Below are 7,880 nucleotides of genomic sequence, written 5' to 3' on the forward strand. Positions count from 1 at the left end.
GGGGGAATGTAGACCAGACCTTGTGACTCCATGACAATATCATTATCCCTCTTGTACACATGGGGAAACTGAGGTACGGCAGTGCAACCTGCCCGAGGTCACCTAGCAGGCCTGGGGAAAAGCCAAGAATAGATCCCAGCTCTTCAGAGTCACCAGTGGTGGATTAGCCATGGCACCAGCTAGAAGCATTCAAAACAAGCAGGAGAGAAGGCTCAAAAAATCAGGAGATTGTCTTAAAAACCCTGGAATTTTTAAAAATGGTGTTTTTCTTCCCCTTCTGGTCTCTGAACCCTTGGGTTATACACTCAGGTCACATTCTCAAGCTTTTTTCTGCAACCACAGGGGCTAGTAACTTACTTAGAATTTTTTTTAAAGATTTTCCTACAGTCGCTGCATTCCAGGAGCTGGGCACACGGCTTGAGACTCTTAAAATGGGGAAAGTTGGCAACCTTGCTGTGCGTATGTTGTGTGACTACAGGGAGCGTGGCTGGTGCTTTTAGGGTGCATGTATGTGTCTGTGCCGCTTTGTGCATGGTGGGACTGGGTCTATTTATTGCTTCTCTCTGGACACAACTGGCTGGATTTTCAAAAGTGCCGCTAATTTTGCTCATCAACCCTTTTTCCACATGCCCACTTTGCTGCCGAGCCCAGCCCCGGCCAGCTGCTGTGCACAGCTGCCATTGGTCCGTGCAAAAGTGGGTACAAGGAACCACATGTGCAAGAGAAATTTCAGCGGCAAAGGAATCGGGCGGGTTTAGTCCCATGTTTATGCAGTGTCTAGATTTCATCCTAATTCCATTTTGACTGGAAACACAGCACATACTGCAGCTGGGAGGCCAGAGCCCTCTTCTATCCACCTCTGTGGAGACTCTCACACCCCTGGGGATGCTGATGGACAAGAGTTGGTCCCTCCTGTTGTTACACAGCTGCAGGCACTCTGAATGCCATCTTCTTTCCAGGTAAAGGAGGGGGCGTGGTAGTGGGGAGATGTTTTTGCGTGGGGATGCCAGATATATATATATTTTTTGTGAGGGGGGTGCTGGTGCTGAATGATTTCTGGTAGGGTGTTTGAAGAGGGGAACTGGAGCCAATGGTTTGCTATGGCAGGAGTGTGGGGGTGATGCCCCCACAACCTCTGCCAGATGGAGTGACCTGACCTCCTCCCAGCCCCCTGTTTGTGCTCTGGTTGTGTGGCAGGCAGGAGGGAGGAGGTGGCAGGAGAGCCAGGCCCTTTTGTTAGGGGAAGGGGGCTGTTCCCCTGGGAAGGGAGGGCCTTATGTGCCAGCAGGGGTAGATTGGCACTTAGTACAGCAAGGGGAGGGCTCCCTTAGGGCAGTTAATTAGGAAAGCCAAAAAACTTGCCCCCTCTCCCCCAGTTCTGCACCTGGGAATGTTTTGCAGGTCCATCATCTGCCCCTGGAATCACAGGGGGGCTGATTTCAGTTGTGGTCTCTCGGGGCTACCATGATACACTGTAGCACCTAGGAGCCCCATCCATGGAGCAGGACACTGTCATGCCAGGCACTGTACAAACACAAAACAAAAATATGGTCCCTGCCCTAAGGGGCTTACAATCTAGAACACTCACACCCCTTTGTTGTTATGGGAGGCAATAAAGCCAAATTATTTCAGGGGTGTATGGGGCCGGGGGAGACAGAACAGGAGCCAAATTATATGAGGAGGAGGGATGTGAACCAAATGATTTTGGGGGGGGGGGACTATTGGGAAAGGGAGATAGGAGCCAAAAGGGAGATGGGACAGGAACCAAATGTGTTTTAGGGTGTGTGTGTGTGTTTGGATTTTGGAGTGCAAAGGCAGCAGAAGGTAGACAAGCAGAGTGAATGCCACAACCTGGCCAGGGAAGGATGCTGCAGAAATGCTTCAACTTCGCAGAAAAAAACGTTTCGTTGAAGGAACACAAACCCCGGCTCTTTAGTGGAGAAAATCACCTTCCCCATGGATCACTTCTTAGCTAAAGAGAAGAAAGGATAAACTAGTTTCAGGTGGGAGACCGCCAAAGCCAGCCACATGGGATGAGTCAAGATGGCTTGCTCTGGCTAGCTGGTGGGCCTCTGTGCTCAAAGTGACTGGAGTTCTCTACCACAATAAGACACAAGCCCTGGAGAACATTAGCTTGATGGGGTTGTTTGGAAGGTGATTGGCTGCCTTGGCTAAGAACTCCATGGCCTATTCAGTGGTGGCAGATGGGAGCTTGGACGCCACTCAGCCGGCAGCATCTGTCTGTGGCTGCAGCCAGGGGCTATGCCGCTGGAAGTCATGCTGATATGGGCAGCTTAGCAGCAGGCAGCTCTGCAAACCTGGAGGAGATGCCTGCTAAAGCCCACGCTTCTCTGTGACAACTGCCTGCTCAGCCCTGCCTGTGATCAACCCTTTGATAACAACACAGCTCAGCCCACCTTAAAGAGCCACCTGCCCTGGGCAAGCCGGGCCAAAAGCAGCTGTAGGATGCAGGCAAACGCCATGTAGAGGAACGGGGCTATTGGCCGCAGACAGCTTACAACAGGCTCTGCTTCTGTACTATGTGATATTTGACTCAAAATATGCTCGTGTTTCTCTACAAGTTTTCGTTGCTTTAACACAAGAACACCAGCTGCCTTGCAGTGAGCTCCGGAAGTCAGATAATCTCCATCGCACTCAGGACCGGATTAAGACCTACGGTGACATTTTCAAACATGCTATTTTCAAAAGTGACTTAGGCCCCGATTTTTAAAGGTATTCAGGAGTTGCTCTCCTCACTGCTGGCCTGAAGCCTTAAAGGTGTCTCCTTCATTGGAAGATGTGGGAACCCCACTGGCCAGGATGTTCGCAACCAGCACCCCAGAGGAAAGAGATTTTTCACCCCCACACATACACACCCTTTGGCAGGAAAGTGGAGCAAAGGCCCCAACTGGATGGAGAACAAAGGGGGCAGGTGGCTGGGATCCAAGGACAAAGGGACAGAGAGGGAGCAAGAGCCAGACAAGATGCCTTTGATGGCAGCATGGCTGAAGAGAGCCCTGGCCGGGCTGAACTCTGCCTCTCTCTGGGCTAGCATAGGGGCTCTCTGACTCTGTACACCCAGGGCCTAATCAATGGTGACCTTGTTTTGCAAAGGCAGCCTGGTGTCTCTGGAAATACTCCCTGAGAGCCCTGAAGGGGCCCGATCCAAACCTCCTGCAGGAGTCTGGCTGGGTTGGATTGGCTGCAGGGAGCCATGGACAGAGACACGTAGCGCTGTGCCTGAAGGCCGTCTTGGGGTACATCTACCTTCCCAAGACAGACCTGCAGTGCTGAGTCTCAGAGCCCGGGGCCATTGACTCAGGTTGTGGGGCTAAAAATAGCACTGTAGATGTTCAGGCTTGGGTTGCAGTCCCGGACTTTGGGAGGGTCTTGGAGCCTGGGTGGGAACACCTACATGGTTATTTCAGTCCATCGACCCAGGCCCTGAGATTTGCCGCTGCAGGTTTTTCTTTGCAGTGTCGACATACCCTGTGAGGCTAGGGGCCTGGCACGCTAAAAGGGTCACTTCTCTGGGACTGGTTACAGGCCAGCGCATAGATCATACCCTGTGGCTCTGTGAAGCTATGTGACTTAGATGGCTATGTCCTACCAGCAAAAGTGATTCATTGACTTTGTGTCACTTAAGCTCTTATGTAACTATGTCACTCCTGAATCCCACGGGTACTTTCTGAAAATTTTGCCCTTTGGCACTACTGGCCCTGACTCCCATACTTAGTTTTCTTTTAATAATAATAAGGTTCCTAGACTTTGTGGTGGTGAAGCTTTAAAATGTGACCAGAGAGTAACCCCTCTGGTAATGTCTGCCTGCGTTTGCAGAGAGCCTGAGCCAATTGCTCTGAGATGGAGGTGGGGGGCCTTATCCATCCCAATTTTAACTCTGAAACTTGACTGCTCAGGGGAGCCCCATACCGCTAATGCCAAATGGGGGGCTCTGGGTTGGGCCCCTGGGTGCTGCTGCCCTCCATTGTGGCTCAGCAGGGGCCCCTACAGAGAGAATCCTTTGAGTCAAGCCCACATGAGATTTCCACCTGCATGAAGGCAGGGAGCAGCAGACACAGGCTGCTGAAAGAGGAGAGGCAGAGGCTCTTCCATCAGCTGGCTCTTGCGGTGGTAGCTTCTGCTGCTAGCATCCCAAGTAAGGTGGGGCTGTAGTGTGGGGAGGGGCACAGGTGACACGGCTAGGACCCTGGAGCTTTTAATCTGGCCCTAATTGCAGCAATGGGGCGGGGAGTAAATTCCAGGGTTGCCAACATCTTTATCACGGGTCTTGTGATATTTGGTCATTGTCTAAAAGCCCCAGCTCCAGGAATCATGTGAAACTCTCAGCAATCATTTTATAAAGAGAGGGGTCATCATCCAGTTCCCTGTGTTGCAGAGAAAAGCTTGAATGTATTAATCCCTAAAGGTTCAGAAAGCAAATACAGAGAACCCAGAATTTATTTTTAAGGTGGTTTTTTTTTTAAGTCACTTGTGACTTTTGGGGGACCCAACTCATGGTTTTTGAATACATGGGGGGTGGCAATCTGGAGAGTTGGGGATTTTACTATAAACACACAACACAAGCTCTATGTAGTGAAGGCCACCTAGGATAGTGACGCATGGACACACGGCATGGCTGCCTCCCCTCTGAACATGCTAAAGAACCTCAGAAAAGTCAGACATGAGCCCTTTTAGTTCTACAGCCAGGAAATGCCCTCTACTGCTCTGGGTCACCATGCACCTATCTGACCCTCTGCGCCTTCAGAACCCCAACGGAAAGGTGCAGTCAGTAATGTTTTGCACTTACCTTGTATTTCTTCACAGGAGATCTCCAAGCACTTTCAAAGAAGAAGTCAGTGTCATGACTTTTTAATCCTTAAAAGATGCTTAATTTCTTAGATCATGTCTACACGCAGAAGTTGCACTGGTTTAACTTAATTTGGTTTAAAAGCCAGTTTAAACCTGGTCTACACTACAACATTAAGTCAACTTGTATCAACTTTGTTATGCTTGCGTCCACACCTAAATTTGCTGAATTGGTGTAAACCACCTTACTTTGGTTTAAAACTGGTTATATCAGCATAGCTTACACCTGAAAATTTGCTAGTGCAAGATAAACCATTGTAAAAGAGGTTTAAACCAAATTCAGAGTGTCTATAAATAAAGCTTCATTGGTTGAATTGAATCACTTTAAAATTTCAACTTTAGCCCTTGTTTACATACAAAAGTTGTACCATCTTATCTATACCAGTGGGGACAAAGTTATATCAGGCCTTGTCTACGCTACAAATGCTTTGCCAGTACAGATATACCAGCAGATCCCCTTGTGTAGACACAGCATATGATAACAGAAGCAGTTTTTCTTTTGGCATAGTAACACCACCTCCCCCACTGACATTAGACATGTCAACAGGAGCGCTCTTCTGTCAGCGTAGATGCATCTACCCTGGGTTGTTTTCTTTCACACCCCTGACCAACATAGCTATGCTGCCAAAACATTGTAGTATAGACCTGACCTCAGTATGAAAGTACTTATACTGGAATAGCAATACCTGGAGGGAAGGGGAATAAGACCATGTCTATGCTACAAAATTAAGTTGACTAACTGACGTCGGCATACAGCTGCCGCAGTAATTGCATCACTTGTCCGTGTCTACACTTTGCTCCTTGTATTGGTGCGTGTCCTCACTAGGAGCCCTTGTATCTATTGTACTGTCAATATGGGATGGGTCCTGAAAGCCAGTAACAATCAATTTAAGCAACGCAGTGTCTACACTGAGACGGCATTGACCTAACCACATCAACCTTGGTTCTATGCTGCTCATGGAGATGGAGTCATTGCAGTGGGGCAGTTACATCCATGGGACCGAAATTTAAGTGTAGACACTTCCACAGTTAGATTGAAGTAAACTGCCTTGTTACCTAAGTTACACCAGAATAAGGCACTTTTATATCAATAAACCAGTGCACTTAGTTCATTAGAAAAATCACACCCCAATCATGATAACTGAACTGCTATAAAAACCGTGTGTAGACAAAGACCTTTATTAAACCAGTGAAACTGTGCCAGGCCTCTGAAATTTTCTGTAATTTTTTTCCCGTTTGCCATAAAATTGAGACTGCAGGTATTTTCATTTTGGGAGTTTGCAGGCAAGGGGAGGGGGGGGATTGAAAAATGGGCCACGGTTTTCCAGAAATGCCTAGGGAGTTTGGGTGTCCAGAATGAGCCACCTGAAAGGGCCAAGCTCCTGCCCTTCGGAAAATTAAACACCTTTACAGAGTCTCAAGTTGGACACCCAAAAGTTGTTCTTTTCTATATAGGTTCTTCTATTGCACTCATCTCCTGAGTATCTGAGTGCCTTCCAGCAGGGCACTAAGCGACTTTGGTCTCTCCTACACCCTGTAGAGGAGAACGTGTACAGTAGTGTCTTGTTTTGGTAAGGGTTTCTAAAACCAATATGCATGTCAGTGTATCTTTATGTTCCAGATGGGAGGTTAAAGAAACATGCCCTGCACTTAGAGTAGAAGGTGTGAGGTTTAAGTACTTGGAGGAGTTCAAATAGCTCATCACTTATGAAAGGCTTGGCCTGTTAATGGGCTCCTGGTTGATAACTAACTGAAGAGAGAGTGCAGTCTCTCTCCCTCGCGGGGGATCCTAAATAAATATTCCACAGAAGTCCTGGGTTTGTCTGAACCAGCTCTGAGTTAATGGTACCTATAGATCTACAACACTCCTGTTCAAATTAAATAGACTCTACTCCAATGAGTATCTTGCTGTATTTAAAGGCATATTTCTAATCATGCCAAATATCCTGGAGTCTGTAAGGCTGGTAAAACTACATTCTATTTTATTTGCCTCCAACAGAAAGCAAGAAAAGTCACAAATAAACCATCATCTATGACTCAGTGGTGGAGAACTAAACTCGGCACGATGCACTCCAAAAAAAAAATATCCAAGAACATGGCCGCAAACAGATCCCAGCTCTCGGAAGCGTCAGCCAGACATTCCTACAGGGGTTGGGAGAGGACAGGCCTCTGGGGAGCCACGCTGGGATCTGGTGACAAAAGGAACTGACTCTGTCCTCAGGGAGCTCAGATCTGCTGGAGTAAAGCAATGGCCTTGCTGTGGCCGCTGCCTGCCCCGCACGAACCCCTTATCTGCTGGCAGCTGCTCTCACAGGCAAGGGCAAGTCACAGCAGTATGTGCAGGTCTGATCCCGGTGGAGGCTTTTCTCACCTTTTGGATATTGGCCCAGAACCTTAATGACATTTAGGCTCCTAAAATCCACTGATATCAAAGGAATAAATACCTTTGAGGGTCTGGGCCATCCTGGGCATGTTGCAGGGAGAGGGGTGAGTGCAGCGGAATCTCTGTTTAAATAGGGTTATCATATTTCAGCACTGAAAAAAGAGGACACTCCATGGTGGCCCTGGCCCTGCCCCAACTCCGCCCCTTCCCCAAAGTCCCTGCCCCAACTCTGCCGCCTCCTCTGAGCACCCTGCATTCCCCCTCCTCCCTCCCGCTCTGATCTTGGTTGGGGGTTGCTAAGTGCTTCCCTGCTCCCCACTCGCCCTGCAGCCTCTGCACCCCCCCCCGCCCCTGCAGCCTCTGTGCCCCCTACCTCCCTGCCCCCTCCTGCGCCCCCCCACCCCTGCAGCCCGAGACCCCTGCTCCCCACTCGCCCTGCAGCCTCTACGCCCCCCTGCACCCTCCCGCCCTGCAGCCTGAGACCCCTGCTCCCCACTTGCCCTGCAGCCCCTGCACCCCCTGCCGCCTCTGAGACCCCTGCTCCCCACTCGCCCTGCAGCCCCTGCACCCCCCCACCCTTGCAGCCTCTGTGCCCCCCCCGCCCCTGCACCCCCCTGCCCCTGCTTGCCCT

This window comes from Trachemys scripta, chromosome 14 (assembly GCF_013100865.1).
Source record: "Trachemys scripta elegans isolate TJP31775 chromosome 14, CAS_Tse_1.0, whole genome shotgun sequence".
Lineage (NCBI taxonomy): Eukaryota > Metazoa > Chordata > Testudines > Emydidae > Trachemys > Trachemys scripta.